We start from the raw sequence: 23,921 nt of genomic DNA, 5'->3' as shown, positions 1-23,921 counted from the left end.
TTTTTCACTCCCAGCATCTAAGTTAAAAAATAAATTTCACTCTTTCTGCATAGAAAAAGCCACAACGTTCCTTGAAATAGTTGCCTGCTACATATTACTCAGCTAGTTCTAGTAACCCTCCATGATATCTTTCTTTGCTTGTGCGTGTTTTAGAAGCAGAACTAGATTTTCAAAAAAAAAAGTCTAGAGGATTAAAAAAAAATACATCAAGTAACCTAATTTTACAGTGTCCTTAGCCATCAGTTGACATCTGTCTCTGCTCTGCTGGAACGTTGGCCTGTAAACGTCTCCCTGCGTCTCCAAAAATGTGAGGTCCTGTCTTCCTTATTGAAGTTGTTCTGTAACTGACTCAGGGATTAAAACCGGTCCTCTGGTGCCTCAGTTAAATGACGGAACTACCAATTTATACAGAGTCTTGCTATATTCCTGATGCAGCAGGCACTCAGTTTGTCTTGTTCCCTTTCCGTTTCTGTCACAGTTCATAAAAACATGTTCTCAGTGAAACTAAACTGGTCTGGGACGAAGGTGGTAAAGTGACCAAAAAAAGTCACTGTAGGCTTCGCTCCAAGCATTGCTCACAAACCTGCTCTCAGGTCTTACTTCTGTAGCAGAATTACTGAATCGAGCCCATACCCTAGTGAACTAGGATTCACTTTGTCTACAGCATAATTTTCTGAAATTCTACTACTGGAGACATTTAGTCAGTTACATGCAGTCATATATAGGTTAATAAAGGAGGATAGATGAAGTGCCAGGTTATAAATCAATTGAAGAGTTTGAGTGATCTTTCTCGCAGGAGTATTGGCCGCCTCTGTCACTAGAATATAAGGAGGAAGATTCACTCCCAGCACTCACCTAGAGGTAAGACTTACTGCCGACCTACCGTTGTTTTGTAGGGGAAGGAAAGGGGAGAGGGAGGCAGAGGGGAAAGGTCCTTTTTCTGCATTCCCACAATTTTGCTTAAGGGGACAACTAAGAGAAAGAATATTAGCTGGCCTGCAGCTTAACACTGCTGCCCTGTCGAAATATCTGAGTTCTGCGTTCGTAGCAGTCAGGAATGTCTGACTGTACTTACAAGAAGCTCTGGCTCCGTTCAGGCAGGGAATGGATTATTTATATAGGGAAAGGCTGAGTTTTAGGAAGCTAAACGTTTAGAGAACTCTGATGAGTCATGAAGTTACGGCCTAAAATATTCTGAATTCCTCACCATGGTAAACTGTTATCTGTATGTCTTTAACTTTTCTTTGGATTAATCTGTGTTGTACTTCAATTGCCAAAATTATTAAATGCCATACAGGCCAGTAGACAGCTTGAGGGCAAACTGCAAAGCCCATCTCTTCTCATAAGTTTGAAGGGAGTTGTTTGAGATTTTGTTTCTTTTTTGTAGGGATGGAGTTTGGCTTTATTGGTTCCAAGTGGGAGACACTGTGAATACTGTTAATAGCTGCAATCGCACAGAGTCCTCTGGAGTGAAGGCAGTTTCACCGGTTCCACTATTGCTTATTTTATAAGAAGTTTGTTAATGGTTTTAGTCATCATAAACCTCAGGCAAAAGGATAAATGTACACTTGTTTATATAAAAAGTCTATGTCTTTCTGTAAATAGATTGCATTTCACACACACACACACACGTATACACACTCTAGAGATCAGGTTCAGTGAAAAAAAAAATTAGTAATTCTGTGGGAGCAATCCAAGAATTTCAAATTCCATTCGCCTAATTCTACAGACCAAACTCACCCACAGCTCGGCCCTCCTAACTGTAAAGGGCCTACACCACAGATGAAGCTCGCCCTCATATACTGCTGTCAGAGTGCAGCAAAAGCTAAAATTGCACCTGCTTCCTGATTAGGCTACAGACGTACGGCTGACGCTGGCTGAGCGTATGAAAACTCAGTATGTTCACCAGAGTGAAGACCAAAGTGCTTTATATGGCTTTATTCATGAGTGAGGGATTATTCTTCTCATCAGTATTTCTCACCTATAGATCGTATCTCTTTAATTAAAGGTAGGTGAGCTTCACTTCTTATGTGCAATGCCCAGATGCAATTCCAAAATGTTTATTTGCTTTCTCTGATTTTTATTCCCCTAACTTCAAACTTGCTAAATGAAAATAATGGACGTAGATCTAAAATGGAATAAGTAATTGCTTGATACCGTCTTGCTAACTCTTTAAAGTGCTGTGCAGCTGCTGGTGTATGTTTGTGCTGGCATCGTGGAGTGGAGCCCTGGGAATAGGGAATCTGATTTCAGAGAAACAAGAGCTAGCTTCAAAGAAGTGAGCAACTCTCCCCAGCTGATAGAACTTTTACTGAAAGAAAACAACAATGAAGTAAGAAACACACCAGTAATATCTCCTGTTACTCCTCTGCAATCCTTTTCAAAACTTTCTTCTCATTTATCTGATTATATACTTCCGTTTCTAAATTCTCCCTTGTGGAGGTTTTACCTTTTCTGTTAGTTTAGGTGTTTGATTGTACGTTTCAGTGTGAGACCACATTACTTCAAAGCACGTTATATTAGTTATTAAAGGAAAAAAAGCCCTCCTGTAATTGCAATATATCCTTGGAGGTCTCTTCAGAGTGGGAAACCAATTTGAGGTCTATTAGACAATTTCTTTTTCTTCTTTTTAAATATAGATTAAAAGGGTATTATTCTGTAATAATGAGCTAGTCCAGAGCTTTTGTTCACTGGTGCTATGGTATTTAAATATTACAGCTAATCTAGTTTTATCATATTTATCTGGGAATGAACTGACTGAAATAAACAAAGTGGCCACCAAAGTGCGTGCTCAACATTTCGAGAAAAGGCTGAAAAAACGTACAGTGTGAGAGGCTGTTTTGAAAACTGATTTTGTGCTTTAACATTTAATTTTTTAAACGAGAGGAAAGTGAGTAGTTATTAAGAGGACCAGTCCTCCTCCCATTTCACTTAACATCTTGGCAATTTAGTAAGGAGAACAAGTCCAGATCCTCAGAGTTACAGATCTGGTCATCCTGTGCTGTAAACTCTTGAACTGAACAAAATCAGTATACCTAGACCAGTTAAGATGTTCTCGTTTACACCAGCTGAAGAAACGTTCTGATATATTTATGTAGTAGAGAACTCCCAACGTACGTTACTGATGTGCAATGACAATTCTACCTTCACTTGTGAAAGACATTTCTTTTTCTTTTACCTTTCTGAGCTTTTCTTTTACCTTTCTTTTACCTTCCTGACACTAACAGGTTGGGATATTTCCGTGGGAAGGTTCTATGAAAGTTGTTCTCTGAGTAGGGAGAGAACAGCACCAGTTTGTTTAGTTATTCTGAATGTATGATGGATGAAATGTCAGAAGTGATTCCACAGACTGCCAGTGTCTAATCCCAAGGGACAAACGCCTGCATTTGAAATCCCACTGCAGGTTTAATTTGCCCAAATGAATCTCTGTTGCAACACCCTTTGTAACTTTTGCAAAACAGTAACAAAGTAATGCTGACAAATTACAAACCAAAGGCAAAATACCTCTGGGATTATTACATATCACTCATAACTAAATGTAGCTGATTACTCTTAATCAGTTAAAAGAGCTGTAACAAGGAAATACTTTCTCTGGTCCTGATCACTTTTGGTATTGAATGTCTTTGAATTGCAAAGACTTTAGTGACAATCGAGGGCCCAGGGACACTTGGGAGGTACAGCCAATGCTGAACTCATTGTGTTATATATAAAGAGTACATGATTGTTTCTCTCAATTTGAGAAAGTGGAACAGTGAGAAGAAACTTTTCTGAGCTTTCACAGCAGTAAAATAATATATTCAGCACAAACGTGAAACCCCAAAAATGGTCTGGTGTCCTCATCCTGACTGAGTTTAGAGAAATAGTGTCAGAGGGTAAGCCCCATTCCTTAGGAACGAGAAGGGATAGGTGGTTCACTATAAAATGGCACAGGAAAAAGATCAGAGAATAAATTCCAAGGCAATTGTGATTATACATTTGACACACGCTACCACAGACAGTAAATAACTATTGTCTTAATGTAATCTGAGAGTTAGTCTTCCCTTAACTTTTATGGTCTCCTGGAGGCTAAATCCAATTAAAAAATGTGGACAGTTATTTTAAGATCAGCCCGTCCTTATTTACTTCTTAATAACTGAGTCTAGGAGAAAGGATTCTTTTCACTACACCGAGAACACAGCTGATGATACTAGCCCTAATTTTCCGACGTGCCCGCTGATTTTCGAAGCATTACTTTGCACCCACAACTGACTAGGTCGAAAAAGAACTGTTAAACCTCAGCCCACATGAAGTGCACACCTGGAGATTTTGGTAGCTGCCCTTTTTTTCCCCTGTCTTACTGGTATGTAACTGTTCCATAAGGCCACTTCCGTGAGCTTGTATATGAAGTCTTATTCCAAATAGGAGTACATTTAAGGTGAGAATTCAAACTCCCACTGGTATGCATTGCATTTTATGGAGATGGCTCCAAAATTTTGGTCTGTGAACCTTAGACAGCTGGGTGGTCAGATGGTGCTTCTCCTTTTCTTTGCTTACCGGTGCTAAATTTCACTTACAGTGTAAAAATTCCAATTTAAGAAATAGACAAATATAGTATAAGTTTGTAAGTATCACTATTCCGTGTAAGCAATTCAGCAGCTGCTTCCTTGGAATAGCAGTAGTGCGGAAGTGTGTATTATATTTTAGCTGTCTTTTTGTTTGCTATAGGGTTGATGTGCAAAGATCCTGGATGAAAGGAGAGATGCTTCACCGGATGTTTGACAATACAGGGGTTGGTGCATGGGATTCAGTTGGTATTAAGAGGTAAGCTATTCTATAAAAGAATTTGAGATCATGTTCTATCCACTGTAGCTTATGGATATTTTCATTATGCATATAAATGTCTAATCCTTTTTTTGAATCCTGCTAATCTCTTGGCCTAAGTTATGCAGTGAGTTCAACAGGTTAATTATGGCTTTTGTTTAAAAAAGAAAGAGAAAAGAAAAAAATACTTCCTTTTACTAGGTTTTTTTTTCCTTTCTGCTTCATTAAACTTTGTTTCTTGAGTAGATAAACAGAAGAACCTGATTTACCTTCAGAATGATTCATTATTGTGAATAGTGTTATTATATCCCTTTTTACTCATCTTTGTCAATTGAATAGTCCCAATCTCTTTAAATGTCCTTCGCATAAAAATGTGTGCATTCTATACTTTTTGTGAGGCACAGTCCAGTTGTGTGGGTTATCTGAAGGCAGTGAAACGATGCTATTGTGCACTCCTACTCCCAGGACTGTGGATGGTTACATGAAACACTCTTTAAATAAAACGCAGAAACAATCCTGGGAGCAGAGAGTGGAACCAAAAGGATGCCCTGAGCATTAGAGTTATGCTTCCTTTTATGTTCACTTACTGGCCCCATGAATCCTGAATTCTCTCCTTGACTCTAGCATTTTCCCCAAAAGGGTGGGAAATGTGGATTTGAATGCCCCGAGGCAGAAGGGGAAATGGGGCCCACGTGTCCTTCTTCCTGTGTGACTGCTCTGACAATAAGGCTATTACATACAAGAAGGGGGAAGGCACTATCACTTTCTGTCTCCTCTTCCAGAAGTATTTTAACAGAAAACAGTGATCCCTTCTCAGTTCTTTGGAAAACAAAGAGAAAGGCATATAAGATCTACACTCAGGAGATTCTTTGGCTACCAAGTGAATAGACAGTTCTGTAAGCTGTTTTGATGGAATGGAACTTGTGGAGCACTTGAATCCCATCCTTTTGCTTGGATCATAATGCTTTTATGTTAGTGTCACTAACAGGTTTTAATTTGTCTTCTCCTCCATCACTTTCTAATGGTGTCATGTCCGTGAATTACAGCATTAGTCCAGCAACTGTTACTTGCAGGGTTTGCAAGCACATTATCTTTATTTTTCTCATAATTACCCACAAATCTCAACTATCCTGGAGAATATAATCTACTGCAGAGTACTTCCTAGTGGGACATGTGTGCCAGAGATGAAAAGGATTCTATAGCAGCAGAGAGCTATACTTTTTATGAAGAAGACCTTGATTGCAAATTAATCCTTTGCATATCCCTGGCATAATGTACAGGTCCAGCAAAGCAAGCAAATCTTTTATGGCTGACAAGCGCATTAGAGACCTCTACCCTGAAACCTTTCTGTTGCTGACCACAAAGAATCAAAACAGGGGGGCAGTCCTTGGGCAACTTGGAGGTAAAATAGCCATCTGCTCTCAGGTTCACCGGGTGCACCTGAACTGCTCCAGTAATCCTTGGGAAACGCTATATAGCTCCAAGGGATTGTTAATGCAGCCGTGAGGATCCTATAATGATCCAGAAAGTCGAAATGCCATTCAGTCAGCTTTGTGTCTCCCACATTGACCCCACTAAAGGCCCAGACCGGCTTGACCTAAAAACGAGATGGAATTTCTTTTATGTTTTGACTCTCATATACTTCACTTCTTTGCACTAAAAATTAAACTAAAAGGAAATGCAAATTTGTATGACGCTAAGCTTTTCCCGTGCTTTCTTTCATGGTATGCACCAGGTCCTACTGCTCAGTACAAGTGCGACATATGCTGTTAGGTGGGCCCATTAATTATGGTATCTCAGTAGACCTTTAAAATGAAAGCTACTGCCTCTGGTGGTTTAGGTGAAACAGAGATATATAACCTCCTAAAATATCTGCAGTAGCCCCAAGTTAACAGCCAGTATTTTTTAATCCTTTTAGTTATATTAATACTCTATTTTTTTCTGGAATGGAGTTTGCCAATATAATTTGCAATTATTACTTTGCATAATAAATTCATCATTTTGATCTTCTGACTCTGAAAAGCAAATCACCCTGAATATATTATCCGTGGGAAATGAATTTGTTTGTGTGTTTCACTAAGATATATACAAAATATTCCTCCTTCTGGGGTGGAAGGGAAGGGTGGGATAGATTTTAATAAGACAGAAAAAGAATCAAGACAATTTTTATAATAAAATCCTGTCTAAGCCAAGCTCTCACAGAAACAAATCCCCTGGCAGGAGGCCTGTCAGTGGACCGTTTCCAAGACCTCAGTCTGAACGGCAGCCAGAGTCTCTACAGAACAGGCCCAATATGGCTTATCACCTTTCCCCTCTGACTCCTCACCCTGCTGCCTCATGCTTTGTGAACTTGAAATCTTGTGAGAGAGTACTTTGCCGTCCTGTTTACAAACAGCCTATTTATTCCTCAGGAACTGCTTCGAAGGACATATCCAGGTCACCTAACCCTGTGTTGTCACAGAAACCATGAGCTTCTGACTTTTCCTGTAAGCAAGCCAAAAAGCAGGAAAATTGACTGGCTGGCAGTGGTACTGGATTGCTAAACTGTCAGTCCTCACTTAATGCACTATGTACTGTAAACCCTATCTTGAGTTTTAACATGTAAAGGCATACTTAAGCCATAACTGTTAAGAGTCTTGCACTCATCAGCTTTGCGTGAAGCAAAGATAGATGTGGAATTTTTTTCTTTTTTTGTTTACCTCAATTTCACAAGATAATTTCAGTAGCTGTGCTTTCTTTTATTCTTCTTGAGGTTTAAAACTGTGCCGGCAGCTTCATGCACATTCTTTCCCTTATTAGTTCAGTTCCCAGGCTGACATTTTTGTCTCTGTTACAGTTTTCATTTAAGCTAACATCTTACTTTCTGGGTTGCTCATTTGAGTCAATAGTCATGAGGGTTTGCTGAGAATACTAGCCAGGAGGCAATTGCTTGATGTTGTTTTGTTGTTGTTGTTGTTTCAGAAAAAGAATATAATAATAATTAGAAACAGTGAGTCAGTGCCGGTGCTCCTGTGGTCAGATATCATTTCTCTCATGTTAACACGAAACCACACAATAACTTCTACAGCATATCGACGTCTTCTGTGGGCTGTATCCTGTACCGATTTACAGGTCATATTATTTTATTTACCTAACTGGTGTTGTACTAAGTGGAAAATGGTGAAGAATTTGACCTTTTTAGCTCTATAGGCATTTGAAGAAAAGCCTTACAAATCCTTCCTACTTCTGATCTAATTCCATCATTTAGTAAATGTTCGTATTTAGGCTTGTAATCTGCCTTGATAAAATTATTCATTTGTATCTTTTCTTCCCACCAGTACTTTGGCACTGCAAATGGGTAGATCAGCGTACAGTAGTAAGATCTTGAGTTGCACATAATGTTCATCTGCCTCTGTGCAGACTGCATGTGAATACAGTATTCAGCAAGTACATAAGGAAGTATTTTTATTAGACTTTTTTTTTTTAATAAGGCACAATGGGCAAACGTGGCTTTTTTTTGTTAAAAAATAAGACTGGCACTTCCACATATGATAGTCAAAAGCTACTACCCCCATATCTTTTGCTTCTGTATTCAATGCCGAGATCTCAGCCAAGGGCACAGCCTAGGCATTTGCATGTCAAGATGAAAATAATCCATTTTGATCCTCTATAGAAAATGTGGTAATAGTGGAAGAAGCTCAGAAAACATTACCCATCTCTCCGTGCCATGGAAGTCTTGAGGGAATAGCATTCCAAAGACGGGTGTGATGCTGCAGTACAGCGTTGCCTGTAATGCTGGGAAGAGCACAAAGAAGAATTCAGACACAACAGCAGTTATCCTGACAAAGATTGCATCTATGCTGGTGGGAAAAAAATGACAGAAAAAGAACTGCCGAAATAAAGGCTGGCTTCATCCCATTTAGTGATAGCACTGAACTGAGATGTCTAAGTTAAGAGTGCTGTGACCATAGTCTCCCCAACCAGTCGATGGGGAGAGAGAGGGTTCCGAGTTAGCTATTAGGTGTAGATGGGATGAATTCAAGCCAAGACCTATTGGACAGATACTGAAAAGCTCAATTTATGTGCGTGCACTGTTGTGTTTTGCCATCCGATATGTTCCTTTAGAGTGCGTGTTACGTAGCTGGTGCTGATGTGGCTGGGGAATATGCTGCTCAGATCGACATGTGTTCCAGTATGCCATATTGTCCTCCTTTGTTCTGGAGACAGATGCATCTGTCCTTTCAGAAAGCCTTTAGAGAGTGAGAGGAACCACTGGTCCTGCTAAAGGCCTGCATGCAGGATCCAAGGCTGGAAGATACAGCCGGTCAGTCTACAGGAGGTCTCATGCATGTGTGGCAGGTAGGGCTTCCTCAGCATTTATTTGCCATAAATTCTGAGTGTGCAGGAAGCTGAAGATCTACCATCTGGGGAGAAAATACCTTGCCTCATAGAACAGCTCCATAGCTAGCTCAGATGCAAAATTCAAAGGGGCTGTTTCAAACCTAAAAGCAAAAACCCTTTCGCCTGTGAGTGACAGGGTTGTCAAGGCGCTGCTGAGCTGGAGTTCAACACCTCCTCAAACCGGATTCCCACCTCAGTGCTCCTTTCTTTCCCTTTGGACACTACTAAGAAACCTGACTTGAGCTGCCCTGTAGGTCCCCAGTCACGAGGGTTGTTCCATCCTAAGCTTTGCCGGTTTAAAACCTTGTAAATGTCACTGAGAGGAACTGCAGCAAATTTGGACCCCTAGCCTTCAACTCCATTACTGTGTTCAGGACTATACTACCTCCCTACTTTTCAGGGTAGAATTTAGCAGCAGCTTTCTTGCTTTTTAGCCAGTGGGGCTTTCGGATGTCAATACATGTCCTGTTCTAGCGTGTGGAGGCGCTGGGTTTGATGATAGTATGTGCACCGTCTGCACTTTGCACGAGAAGCAAATAGGACTCAGAAAGATTTTTCTCAACGGTTATAAAGTACTGATGTGGGTGCACCCCACTCACCGCAAGGTAGTACCCACCCATGGTAGAATTTATTGCTCAATTTACCCTTGAATTCTTGTGCATAGTGGATTATGGAGGATACCACATATCTTTTCTTCACTCACTTCCTCATCTATGATTACCTCTGTTTTCCTCTTTGTAGCTGGAAGTGTAAGCTTAGCCTTCAACTAAGTACAGGAGAAATTTTATTCCAGTCTTTGGCAGGACAGTCAAATCTTGAATCTGCATCATTTGCTGAACCTGTGCCCAACAGGACTCTTCGTAAGAGCGCATACCTGTTCTAGACTCAGATCTCTAGAGCCGCTCCCATTAACTGATGTACGTAGCTTAAACCTAAGCAGGTTTAGAGGATGGATGTGGACTGTGGAGTCCAAGCACATATAAAGACAAAGTTACAGAAAGAAAAGCAGCAAAGGGAAAAGACTGATGAAGTCCAAGCCTTGTTTTATACTGTCTCGAATCTCCTCAGACTATCAGCTTTTTCAGGGGAGGCCCCACCGTGCTTGCACATCTGGAAACATCAACGATCCTGATTTTAAGCTTGGCCGTTACAGTATCTGTAAAGTGCCGGAGGAAACGCTCCCACGTAACTTACTCCCATGTAAACATACTGTTTGTAAGGCAGTATACTCCTTCCTCTCCTTCAGGTGCTGGGGAGGAAGAAATACCACTGGGCGCAAAAAAAGGCGGTGGCAGGGAGAAAGAAAAGGCTTGGGGTCAGAAAAGGCATATAATATGAACTAAAAATTGTGGAAGAGAATGTGCAAGAAATCCACAGGCTTAGCAAGAAAACTGCTAAAGACTACTTTTTGATAGAAGAGTATTTATGTGTATTAATGGAGTAACCATGCTGGCAAACAGATACAGGGATTTATGTTCCATGTTACATTTTAGCTGTTAGCCCCCTGATTAAAATGCGCCCTTTATTTATTGCTAGAATAGAACCTTCAGAGCAAGCATACCCAATCTGTAGGACCTAAAATGAAATTTGGGAGCCAACAAAATTACTCGCAGGCTCTCTTTTTGCCTCTGTTAATCCACAAGGATTCCTCCTATGAATCAGTCTTTTCTTACTCTTCTCCAGAGCTGGCTCCCACGCCCTTATTCCCTAGCTCACCTGAGAATTATCCAGGGTCCTAAGTGTTAAGACTGAGGTCCTTTCTGCAGCAAAATCCTTTTTAAATCTCCTGGATATTTGGTAGGAGGCAAAGACTCAAAAGCTGCAGAAATAATATGTGCTAAAATTTGCGGAAGGAATAAAATTAATGCATATGCCATGGCACTACCCTGTACTACTTCCCATCTGGGCATTTCAGCTTAATAATATGCATGGTTCTCCCATTAGATTCCAGAATCTCTTAATGTAGATACACATCATTTTCTGGATATCAACAAACCACTTGAAGTATTATTTATACTCAAGGCTAGAATGATTGCCATGAGAATAATTGTGTAAAGGCTGGAATAGGAAAACAAAATTAACATTGCTGAATGGTATTCAGGCCTCAGTGATTTGGCAAACTTAGCAAAGATCACATGTCAGTTAAATGACAGATACGAGCCGCTGCAAAAAATGTAGTGATATTTCTTGAAAATCTCTGACAGAGTAAAGGTTAATGTTATTAACGTTCTGCTTTGTATGTAGTTGATGTGAATTCCGTATGTTCTTTATGATTTCTGTTTTCAAATATCAATGATATTTGATTTTCTTATTAGTAGTGCGTAAGGATGTATTGATTTTTTTTCATTGCAAAAATAATTAGAGCTGTTAAGCTTGGAAGAAAAAGATCTAAACAGATTAAATCTCAGCCTACAACATAACTTAGCCTATAAAACTAAAGCTTCCCTCAGTAATTACAGTATTTTAGCCTTCATGATCAAATTGAAATGCATTTTATATTTTTCAGGGTGCAAGAGTCGCTTTCTCCCACCCAGCCTCTCCGCAGGTTCATTTGGGGTGTATAATGTTTTAGATCCCCCTTTGCGCCCTGAGCCAGTACCAAACTTGCAAAACTAGCAAAAAGTTTCAAAAAAGAGGAAACATGCACTAGTACCTGCCTAGTATCAGTGGTCTCTTGGTAATGCGGGCTGATTTATTCTGCTCCTCCTTGAAGCTGTCACGGAGATTGCTTTAATTCACAAATGATGCTTGTGTAATTTTAAGGAATTCATGTGCAAGTGATATGGAGGAATAATCTCTCTGATCATAGTCTTGTATTTAATCGTATTTTTACCAGATTGTCTTTGTCCATCTTTTAAACAAAGATACCTGACCCAGGTCATCACTTCCTGATAGTTTAAGTTCTGGATCAAAGTTTGAATTTGCTTATATGTCATCCTTCTCTTCAGTCTTGGCCTTACAGGCACTGGTTTGTTCTCAGATCCCCTTTAGAGAACTGTAAAGGTTGCTGTAGTTTTCATAATTACCGATGGCTCCAGCAATGCCTCTGAGATGTGAGCAGCTTCAGTTACTTCTGCAGAGTTTAAAGAATACAAGTAAAAATATCTTGACTGGGTTCAAAATACGTTTAGAGCTGTGTTCCTGTTAAGAGAGGTGGCACGCTAGAGTCGTCACATGTAAAGCCCTGTAGGTGGCTAAGAGGAGGGAGATGCCCACCAGGAAAGCAATGGCCCCCAGAAAAGCTACACTGAATCAATCCCCAGTGAACATTTCAAAACAATAGGAAAAATAGCCTAGCAAAATTTATGCTATGCTGACAACCAGTGAATTGCAAACCAAGCGCAAGGCCATGGGAACCTGTGTGCTGGAAAGGCACACATTCAGCTTCTAAACCAAATGCATCAAAGCCATTGCTGTCTCAGTGCTGCTCGACACACAACTTCCTGCAAAGATGCCAGCCCGAAGGCTGTATGAATCCTTGAGACCTACTCTGGTGTGCTTGGCCATGTCAGGGGACACAATGCTGTCAGACGTGGTAACACTCTAGCAGGCTTTCCCGTGTCCTTTCATGTTCCACACCTTTGCCTGACAATGAGCAATGTGCAGTCTGTTGACCCGTAACGAGCACTTTTTCCCTTTCATGTTTAACCATATTACATCTGGTGCCATTCCACATGATTTCCATGAAAGACAGGCACGTGGCCTGAAGGTAAGTGCGTTTGCTGTTTGAGCCATTAGTTCAGTTTTTGACCTGCCACCTCTTCCATTCTGACCAATCTTTTAATCCACTTGATTTTAAAACTACGCGGGCTTTGATTTTACCTCTCGGTCACCCTTTAAATCATCTCTTATCCGCTAACTCAATTAATACAGCTTAGTTAAAATTGTTACAAACATCTTTTTTGGGATTATACTCTTAATCATAATTTTTAAATGAATAGAATATTCAATAATCTGTACTCATGATGTGATCAGAAATTAAAAAATCCTGTGAAAGCTATTTAATAATATTCTAAACGACTCGGCATTTAATTAAGGTTATTAGAGGATTAGAACTGAGATAGAAAGATGAATGAGAAATAAATCTGAAGTCTTTAACCATTGTTTTTAAAATGAATGACCACATTAAGGTTTTCTGAAAAATCAAGTGGTAATACATTTTTTCTCTCACGAAATCCTGCTTTAGAAATATGTTTCTGTGTTTAGGGGCGAGAGGAGGAAATTAAAGTCTTTGAAATTGTTCTATAAATAATGTGGACCCATTGAGTATCGGTCTGTCCCTTTACCGGAGCCAAAATAAGCACCCAAGCACTGGGATTGTCTCTCTAAGCGCAAGAAAAATCCTCTCCTATCTGCAAAATTAGGAACTCTGATGAGGCTTTTGAACAGAACCCAGTGTGGGAAGATGTACTGTTCAGTGAGTGTACCAGAGGACGTTATGTACCCTTTCTCGCAGACCTTACAGTATATTGTGTACTCCACAGCCACACCATTTCCAGTCCATATTATTCCGTGCTTCCTTGTATGGAAGTTAGTTTTGCTGCCTGGGACAGACACTACTACAGTCTTCCCCCTCCACACAAGTATTCAGAGATGTTACTTAAGAATGCCAAACCAGGAGTTGTGGCTACATCTGATAAACAGATGCAGAGCATAAATGCTTTTTATCGTGGTTTTTCACCTTGGACACTTGCACAGATTTCAAGCAGGCTCATTCTGGTCTTCATTTTTCTCCTTGGGTTCCCTGTAGCCATTCAAAGGTAAAATGCACCTTACTAAACCTATTCTAGGGGGGATTTAGGATCTGATTGTGCATTTGTTCTACAAATAACTCCCCATCCCAGTCTGTCAGTCATTCCACGTGCATAATTTCCACAAAAGCCTGAGGGATTTTTCCATGCCAAAGGACTTGAGGGTCAAGCACACTTTAGAAGAGATTCATTTTACTTTTTTCGAAGTAAACTTAAACAGCTTTAAAACTGCTCAGCATTTCCGAGCTTAGATCAGAGCTAGTCACAAAAGGGCAAAATGTGGCCCACTATTTAGAAGTTTGAGGTTTGTTTTCCACAAGGCGAAGGACCGGTCTTAGTCCCTGTGCCACATTTTCCCTGAGGTCAATGTGCATTGACTGAGGGTGTAAGACTTTTAAAATGATTTCAGCAAAGTCGAATACTCAAAAGCTATGTCATCACAGCAGATTGCACTCTGAGACTAGTAGGAAGGAATTACATTGCGCACTGTTAAAACGTTAGCAACCACATTTCATTTTTGAGAAGGCAATTTATTTGTCCTGAAATAAAGAGTTGATTATATCTCTTATTACTGTTACAAGAACTTGATATATCACAAAGTGGAAGAGTTACAACATGTACCAACTCTCAAGCAGGAAAAATGAACCTGATTCATAATTCACTTTGAGAATGTCTAGTTAGTCAATCAAGTGATTTGTAATCATAAAGGCTGCCAGGAATTGAATGAATAATGGACCGTACTAAAATTCTTGGATTTTCTAGTATTCTTATTTCATTATGTGACTTTTATTGCTGTTTCTGATAGTTGTCTCTCTTTCAGTAGAGCAAATTAAACCATTCGTATTTACTGGAAGGAATATGTTTGACTGTTTAATGTGCATAATGAATATACAAACAGAGTGACCGTTGTATGTAACAACCAAATATGAGATTTTTCTCCACAGAAGCGAAACCTTTAGGACGTGAAACCTAGACGGAAACATTCTTTCTCTTTCCTCCCTCTGTTTTTCCTCTTGAAAGGATTTTTAGGGTAATCAATCCTAGCATAGATCGTATGGTTACAGTACATTTTCTCAAGTTGTTTTAGAACTATGGAAATGACATAATTCATACATCGTAGCATCTGTTTAAGAGCAGCTGTTTTACCCTGTTTCTGTAGCTAAGACGCTGCAGAATCTTACGCTGTATGATTATCTAATAAGAGGACTATCTAATAAGATGTGACCTCCAACTTTTTTTTTTTTTTTAACAGTAAACAAGAAATAGCCACTCTAAATTGGAAACCTGCAGAAAAATCGGGCAACTGCAGAAGTCGTAGCTTAATGTATGTGTGGTGTTTAAATGTAAAAGTGCAGGTTTAAAATATGTTTAGTTTCTTTTTCAGATTTTTGCTACAGAACCAAACTTCTAAACCACACAAGCAGCACTACACAGAAAGTCTTCTAGTTGCAGATTTCTTTTACATTGAAATTTCAAGCCAATGTTTTGATATTTTATTGTTATCTCCTAATTTTCTAAATATATGCTTTCGATATTCTGACAATTGAATCAGACAGTGTTGTGATCTAAAAACGATCGGTGCACCCACTTTGTGAGATACCTTACTCCTTGGCAGGTTCCCCTATGTACAGAGCAGATCCATTAGCAAATTTTTGCTTCTTGCTCTGTTTTCCATTTATGCTGGTATAATTTTTGTTTTATGTGGCAGGGGAGTTATGTATGACAGAGAAGAAGTGTTAACTAATAAAATTACATTTAGTATATATTTTTACAACTGCATTGGTAATACTTTAAACAGAAGGATTTTAAGTATTTTGCTGGTCCTGTATCTGCAATCCAGATGTGAGGTTTAGACTTTCCTATTCAAACCAAGGGTTATTTCTTCATTAAGAAAATACACAGGACCTGCATATAGCTTCACAGGACTGTGAAGTACAGTCAGTCCAAACTAGAATGTGACAACTGTCGAATGAGATATACCAACCCAACGTAATTTATTTTGAGAGTAGGAATGTATTTTGTAAGGGAGTGATCCACTGAAATTATACAGAAAACTGATTTCCGTTATTTCAGAAGGCTTTAGATCAAGCTCCCAAATAAACCTGAATTTAGCAAAACAGGATGCAGTTAGCCAAACTGGAATATAGCCAAGATGCTAGGATGGTCACCCCTACTGTTACAGATGTTCTCATGCTACTTTAAAGTAATTGCAAGGGATCAGAGCCTACATTTTCCACCTTCTCTAAGGCTGTTGCCTTTTTGAAGGGACCACATCAATTCAAATGTGAACTACAATTGAAACGTAACCAGTTGCAAAATTGATGTATTGGGACATCTTTTATTTCCAGTGAAAATGCGGCATTCTGAATGTAAATCCATGGAAATATTTATTGTCCAGATGGGATACTGTTGTGTCATTGAATGGGAACGGAAGAACGGAAGTTCGAAAACTGAAATAGCAATGTTGACTGGATTATTCTAGCTGTGTCAACTAAGCTGAGAAAAAATAAAATAAAATACTGAAATAATTTTGTCTTTGCTATTCAGCTGCATGGGGAAATCTTGAAATCATTATTCAGAAGTTAAAACACGGTCAGTTTTGATTGGAGAAGTAACATAGTTCATAGTTTTTCATGTCATTTCTCCCTGCAAAAGTCACCTTAAAAATGGCTTTGAATTTAAAAAAAAAAAAAAAAAAAAGCACAAAGTCAAAATATACTTTTAGTCTGGTGTGCAGTATTTACTGGATTTAGGGTCAGTGGAAGTCACTGTCAGTAAGTTTCTAGCTGAACTGGAGCCTTTAGCAGTTGCAAGTTCTTGTTGATCACTCTAGAACTAGATGTCCAGCAGGGATCGCTTTCCAGCAGTCATGAGTTCATGCAGACATTTTAGAGTTGTTTTGTTAAAAATGAGTGGATTCTGGGATCAGACTGCCATGCTTCCCTTCCATGGCTGTGTTCTCTGCCAACACAGCTTTGAACAAACAGGAACTTTTGAACAGGAACTTGCTATATGGTTTACTAGTAGCAGTCTCCTCAGTATCCTGAAACACAGTAAAGCTGAAAAGTTGCTTGGAGCCAGAAATGTATTTCTTTAGCACAGCTTAACGTAGTGTAAAATGAAAGAAACGGCTAGTGTAGCTAATTTTAATAACTATGTAAAGCACTGGAGCTGTGTAGGATCCCACCATTTTTAACACACTGCCTGTGATGATCATAATGGGGCACCACTGTAGTAAGCCATGTACTTTTAACTTTTTGCTCACTCAAAAATAAATAGATGGCTGTAAAAACTAAAACAAGAAATCTGTGTTCATTCATGTGGTGTCAGTGTTCCTGCCCCTCATAGAGAAGTAGAAATTTGTTATTCATTAAACACTGAGTTTTAGCTAAACAAATAGATTTAATTATGCTCTACTTTCCGTGTTTTTGCACACTGCAGAACTTTGATCTTTGATATAACAACACATACAACAGGGAGGTGAATTTTACTGCTGCTGGTATAAATGCCCCATAATAGCAGAGGTTAATGGGTGGGCAGGAGACCATACTTCCTCTCTAAATACTGCTCAGAAGTGTGTGAGTGTTAACCACTTGAATGCCATTTCATACATTATGCAAGCTCATTTAAATTTCTATGTGAATATTTAAAAAAAAAAAAAAAAGGACAGTTGTAGTTAAATCGCGGCAGACTTTTAGACACCCACAGCATACCAGCTGTTGCTTATCATTGTCTGTTTCAGTGAAAAATGCAAGTATTGGTCTTTGTTGGAAGAACATATTTTCTGTAGAAGCCATGGTGCCCACTTTTTGGCAAGTCTTGACTGTATTTGTACCCTGGCATACCAATTTTTTCTAATGTTTCATTGGGCAATTTGAGCTTAATTACTTAGAGGTGGACTACAGCAACGTAGTTTGTCATCTGCGTGGAGCACTGAAGATCTACACTACTTTCATTCATCCGTTATCATTTATACTTTCATTCTACTCACACACTTCGCTATGGATATATGGTCTTCCGTAAAGAAGAAAGCTACTCCTGCTGCTGAACGTGCCAAAAATAAACTGTGTCAGAGGTCTGACTGCATGTTTACCTTTTCAGCCAGCATATTCTCATTAATACTATCCAGAAGTTGGGCCCAGAGCCTACCAATTTTCTTACACAAAGTGTAAGAGATGGATCCTGGGTTAGCAAGACACCATTCCCCACTGCACTAATCAGAAAAGATGGTTTTGTTTCTCTTCTCCATGGGTTCGTGTTGCTCTGTACCTGTTGATTAGGGCCAACCAAAGCCAATATTTGAATCGTCCAGAATTCTGACATTTTAGGCCTCTAGCAACTAAAAACAAAGTTCAAGACTCTCAGAAAATGTCAAGCAGCATCAATAAATGTACTCTAAAATACATTGTTTTAACCTTAATGAAAAACTCATTTTTAAAACAGGTTCTTTCCCCTTAGTCTTGATTCTTATCTTTATATGGACTAGAAGCGATGGCAAATACTTTGAGATTGCTGTAACAAAATGTTTTGATGCTTCCCTATTTTAAAAAGTGAAAAAATTGATCGTTCTGCTGAAACATTCTTCTGCCAAATCAGCATTGTCTTTGGAAAATGTTCTGGTGGATAATTTTTGACCCACTAACGGTTTGATCAGTTATCAGTGCACTGCCTCTACATTACTGCACGTGTTGCCACTCTGTCTGGTGTGTCTAACATTCGACCTCGGTTTTCTAGAGTCAGACAGCTCTGTATGGACTTCTGGATCAGGTAAGTAGTATCTCAGGAAGCGAGCTTAGAATAAAAGCATGTGACAGACCTCACCACTAGCTTGGGCTGTGTTTGTGCCCGTGGCTGCTTTGCTGAGCCTTTTGGAGCGCCCAGCCTTGTAGCCCTGCAGTATGTTTGCAGGCCTTAGTAATGTTTAGCTCAGTTGCTGAGATTTCAAGTTTATTCTGGTCCTGGGCCTAGGTGCATGGATTTGGGATTCTGCCGCCTGCCTCCATTTGCAAGTACCACCACAGAGGAGCCATCTTTTAGCTATTTGATAAGCATTTGGTTTGGTTGTTGAAAACTGGAAGCTGATTTAAGTTCAACCTTTCCTCTGCCGAAAGGGATTTGAATACGGCCTTGTCCACTCTGTATTGCCCCCTAAAAGGAAGCTCTTAACAGTTAAGCTCCAGCATGTTTTCTCATGCTCTCTGACCGATTTGTCTGGAATTAGTCTGTGCGGCTTCAGCAGAAAAAAATGAATATATGACTTGCTGCAGCACACAAGCTGAACAAAATGTTGTCCGCAAGACCTTTCTCTCCAGCCACAGGCAGTTACTACTAATGTGATCCAGAGAGACAATTAATCAAAGTTTAATGTTTTCTGTACTGCATTGCTCTGTTTTGTTTTGCTTGTGTTGATGAGGATTGGGTATCTCCTATGCCTATAGGAGACATATCTGTCTGCAAGTCCCTTTCGGAAGGAGAAGGAATTCCCATATTCTAAACGTAAGTAACCACAGCCCTTTTGGATAAAAAGGTGCTAATTTTATTGCATAGTCTGTGTTACCTTTTCATCCACCTGCCTTTAGAAGGTAACAGCTTAGACACCTAACTCTGGCAGGAAGTTCAGTATGAATCCGCAACGGACCATGCTGCTGTTTAGTATTCCCTAAACGGCTAGGCAAGCAGGTGTCGGTGGAGTTTGTTCTGGACTATGTACCACTCTCTCTTTCTGTGGCATGCTTGGGAGCCCACAGCACTGTCATTTCTCCTAGCATCAGGGGCTGCAAAGTTCATTTTTGGACATCCAAATATTTGTGTGGATCTAACTCCAAGAAACCAGTAATGTTTAATATACAGGATTAAGCAATAAACATTTATTTTCATTTACATAACTAAAATAAGCATGTTTTCAAAAATGCACTGAACCTGCTGTTACATCTGTGGAATTCGTGTGTTATGAAAACAGTTAGGCTCACATGAAAATAGGGTGTGAGCAGAGTTAAACCCAGTGTTTGTATCTTGTCCAATGAACCCTAGGAAACAATGGACCTGTGTTTTCATAGCGGAAAGTTTTCCTATTTTATTGGGAAGAGAGTTTGACAAACATAATATTCACCCCAATTTCTTTTTAGGCAAAGGGAGAGGGACGGAAAATCCCGGACACAAACAAATCTCTTCCAAATTATGTGGGGATAGATATGCTAGTATTGTACAGCCGGTAAGAATCCTGTGGGGAATCTAAACTTTATGTGGGCAGAGTCTAAGTCATGTTCTACTATGTGCAAATCCAGCATTGGCATAGGAAGAGATGTCTTTTGCCCAAAGATGTACTGATCCCAGGGTCACAGCTGGAAATTGTGTGTGTGGTCTGTCTGCAGCAGAACCTCGCAATTGAAGCATGCAGATTTCGGCTAATCTGCACTTTGAATTCCATAAATGAGAAGCAAGTTTTTAAAAGTACGTCTTAGTAGAGCACAAATGGCTTTGCTTGCTCTAGTCTGTTTTGTTCCCTGGTGGAGAGCATGTCTTCACACAAACTTCTCCCAGTCTGTCGAGAGAGAGGCAGCCCTAATGTATAGTTAGTGTATCGGTGAGGGTCATACAGCTGTCCCTTCATTAGATATTAATCCAACATGCAGAGCTATACGAGAGGTCAATGTTTGCTAATCTAACAGACTCTGTTTCTCTCCAGTCCTGCAGGGATGAAAGGATGCAAGCTTCACTTAAGCTTTTTAAGTTTGATCTGTGATGGATTCTGCCTGTTTCGTTGCAAATGGGAAGGACGGGGGTGGAAATCTGTCTCCATTTGTAACTCAGACTTTCCAAGCCAAGAATATTGTTGTTATTATTTGCCAAGAGCAAAACTTTTTTTTTTTTTTTGGTGTCTGACAAAGGCGCAGAAAGTTTGCCCTATGTGAGCCTCAAAAGATCGGCAAGGAGGAAGGGGTGGAGAAAATGAGAGCGTTTGCTCCCAAGCAAGACAAGCCCTGCTTTTACATCCGAGCCTCTCTGGGCTTGGCTGTCGGAGCAGGGAAGCTGCCAACTGCTGCATTTTGTGCCTTTCCTTTCAAAGCTGCTTGACAGTGAAAAACCATCAGGATGCCGGGCAGAACGAAACTGTATTATACCAGGAAAGGGGGGGGGGGGGGGGGGTTCCTCTCTAACACCAGACAAGCCTTTGAAGGGAAGCTTGTGGCGTTCCCCACCAGCGTTTTCCAGGCTGCTGTGCCTGAGGCAGCCGCCCTTTCCTTACTGCAGGCTAACCTGCCGGGAAGGCATTCCCTGGAGAACGTCGGATTTCCAGAGAACCCCAGGAGCGAACATAACCCTCCTTCTGACTATTATTATAACTCCTTCAGTCGCTATATTAGATGGAGAAAAGTTGAACTTTACATGACATAGAGGGATCTCGTGCAAGTAAATATACTAGCGGTGCTCAGGCAGACAAGGAATATTTTCCGGCTTTATAGCAAGGAAATCTTGCTATGACCCAGGTGATGGATTTGACCTGAAATTAACGTAAAATTAACATAGGAAGTAGCAGGCTAACAGCCTCCTGGAAAGCAGAAAAAAATAGGGTTGTAACTCCAGAATTTCCTAGGTTTGCAAGGCACTTGGACCTGTGCTGTGGAGCACGATAAATTTGCTGTCCCTTTGAAAGCAGCTGTTGAGCTACTCTCATCATAAGGCAGATACAGAAGTGAAATAAATACTTCTCTACTCTCAGGGCTATCCAAAAGTGCTGCTTCGGCATGGCATAGCTTTACACAAGCCCGAGCTGGAGAGACATTAGCGCATGGCAACGTTACTTTTTACTGCACGACTAATTACATCTAAAGTTTAACTTGAGAACACTAAATCAATACAATTTTTAGCGCTGCATTGTGAAAACAAATAGATTAGCACAGCTGACCCATGTCTGCAGACAGTAAAGCAGGTCTGAAAAGAGCAGTACTGTGGCTTGACTACCAGCAGCAGGCTACGGTATGGGGTTTTTCTCTCCTTCCCTCGTCCTTCCCCGCAACATGCACCGAAAGGAGTGCCCGGCTGCCTTTTCCTGCCACACGCCAGTGTTTCAAGGCCTTATTTTGCGATCAGCTCACCCAAAAGCTTGCAGACAGATTGAGCTGAGGGAGTCCGATCCTAGCCACCCCCACAGCAGGCTGGTCTTTCTGAGACCTGACACAAACCGCATTTATTCACGATAGCCCAGACAGGCAGATTGATCGATACTAGATCAACTATAGACGGGCCCCGGATTTTAGGAAAGAATGAACTGTGAGGTTTACTTAGTCCTTCTAGGACACCTACCCCTATTGTTAAGCAGGAACAAAACATTTCTTCGAGACTGTCAAATGCCCGTCGTTTACATGCGACTACTTGCTGAAGCTGCTGTTAAAACTAAGCAGCCCCTCCAAAGGACCCTGCAAGCTTTTCTATAAGGGGAAGGAGAGGAGGGCGGAGAAGTCAGACTCGCTTTTAAGACTGGGTAATTTTACAGCACAGCAAGGAAAAACTTCTTGATGGCTTCCCTGGGACTTCAGGATTTTGTGTTTCTATTTTTACAAGAATGGGCTGATTTGTCTTAGGCTATTACTGTCTATTACTGCTGGAAGTCCCGGGGAAAGGTGGGAAGCAGAGAATTCTGGCAATCTGCCTAAAGAGAAATCAATGAAACAAATTAATCCTTCGCAGGCTGCAATGACACAGTAATCCATCATTCAGAGCTGCTTTTATACACCAAATCAGAGAGCAGAGGAAAGAGCCCTGGGGGACATCATAGACAACAACTTACAGCAACACTGGGAAAATACTAAGGAATCAGTTTATTTAAAGAGGATAGATTTCAGTTGATTGCCTATTTCGTTTTACAGAGATTTTTCTTCCATAGTGCTGCGAAGCTCTGGGTGGATGGCTCTATCTTGCTGAACGCTGGCTCCCCGGATCCCCTCCTTGGGATTTCAGTACGGCTGGAAAAAAACGAGTCCTTTTAGCCGTGATAGGCAGCTGGCTGTTAAGTGACTTTTGAAGGGGGTGTCTGGGCGCCGGGGGAGAGGTGGCTCCTCGAAGCCCCCCGGGGGCGGCGGGAGGGGCCCCCCGGCACTCGCCGCTTGGGAGCCGCGCGGAGCCCGCGTTGGTGCTGGCCGGCCTGGGAGGCCGGAGGGGGCCGAGGGGGCGGCCGCCCGCCCCCGCGGGAAGGGCTCGGCAGGCGCAGCCCGGCTCCCCGCGGAGGGCCGGCCCGGCCCGGCCCCCGGCCCCGCGGAGCCCGGGCGCAGAGTGCGCGCTGCGGGGCGCACCTGCGCCGGCGGGTGTTTTCGGGAACCTGCGCGGCGGGGAGAGGGGTAAGAGGGGCCGGGATGGGCGGGGGACGAGTAGTCGGTGCAAGGCATCCTCCCTTCGGATAGAGGGTGATCAGGGCCGGCGCCGGTCACCTCCAGAAGCACCTGCGGAGGGTCCGCGGGCCAGCCGCGGCTCTTCCGCGGGCGGCTGCCGAGGCTCTGCCCTGCGCGGCCGGGCAGGCGGCCCCGTCGCCGCCCGTTTGTCTCTCCGTGCCTTGGTGGACGGGAGCAGCGGCGGGAGCCGGCGTTGCGCGTGGGGAGCGGGGCGGCCCGGGGAGCCGCTGCCCGCTCCCGGCCCACGGGCAGGGCGCCCGGGGAGCCGTCCCGCCGCCACGCACCGACACGCGGGGGGGGGGGGCTCAGCCCGCCGCCCGCCCCGCTCCCGGGACCCCCGCGCGGCTCCCGCTCCGGCAGCGTTTCTCTCCGCTCGGGCACTGCGTCGCGCTAAACCGCACTGAAAGCGAGGGGGGAAACGACCATCAGTTAGTCAGTGGTTTCGCAACACGCTCGACATCTGGGCGAAACGCTTAGAACAGCCCAGGGAGGAACCGCAGCGGAATGACTGAATCCGGGAAGGGCTGCCCGTGCTGTTGAAACATAAACGCTAGGGTGCTATTAGGAGGCTTTTTTCCCCCACCCCTTAAGGGCAAAGGGGTAA

General features: G+C 41.7%; 1 long non-coding RNA gene across 1 annotated transcript in view; it reads right to left on the bottom strand.

Annotated features, from left to right (window-relative positions):
• LOC138064085 (uncharacterized) overlaps window positions 1-23,921 on the bottom strand; it is a 50,697-nt gene that overhangs the window by 12,905 nt on the left and 13,871 nt on the right. Inside the window, exon 2 of the long non-coding RNA XR_011137328.1 lies at window positions 8,492-8,574. This is a non-coding gene — a long non-coding RNA (uncharacterized lncRNA). The remainder of the gene's footprint in view (window positions 1-8,491; window positions 8,575-23,921) is intronic.

Source organism: Struthio camelus, chromosome W (genome assembly GCF_040807025.1).
Source record: "Struthio camelus isolate bStrCam1 chromosome W, bStrCam1.hap1, whole genome shotgun sequence".
NCBI lineage: Eukaryota > Metazoa > Chordata > Aves > Struthioniformes > Struthionidae > Struthio > Struthio camelus.
The sequence above is the reverse complement of the archived record's forward strand: the minus strand, read 5'-3'. Positions and strand labels throughout refer to the sequence as shown.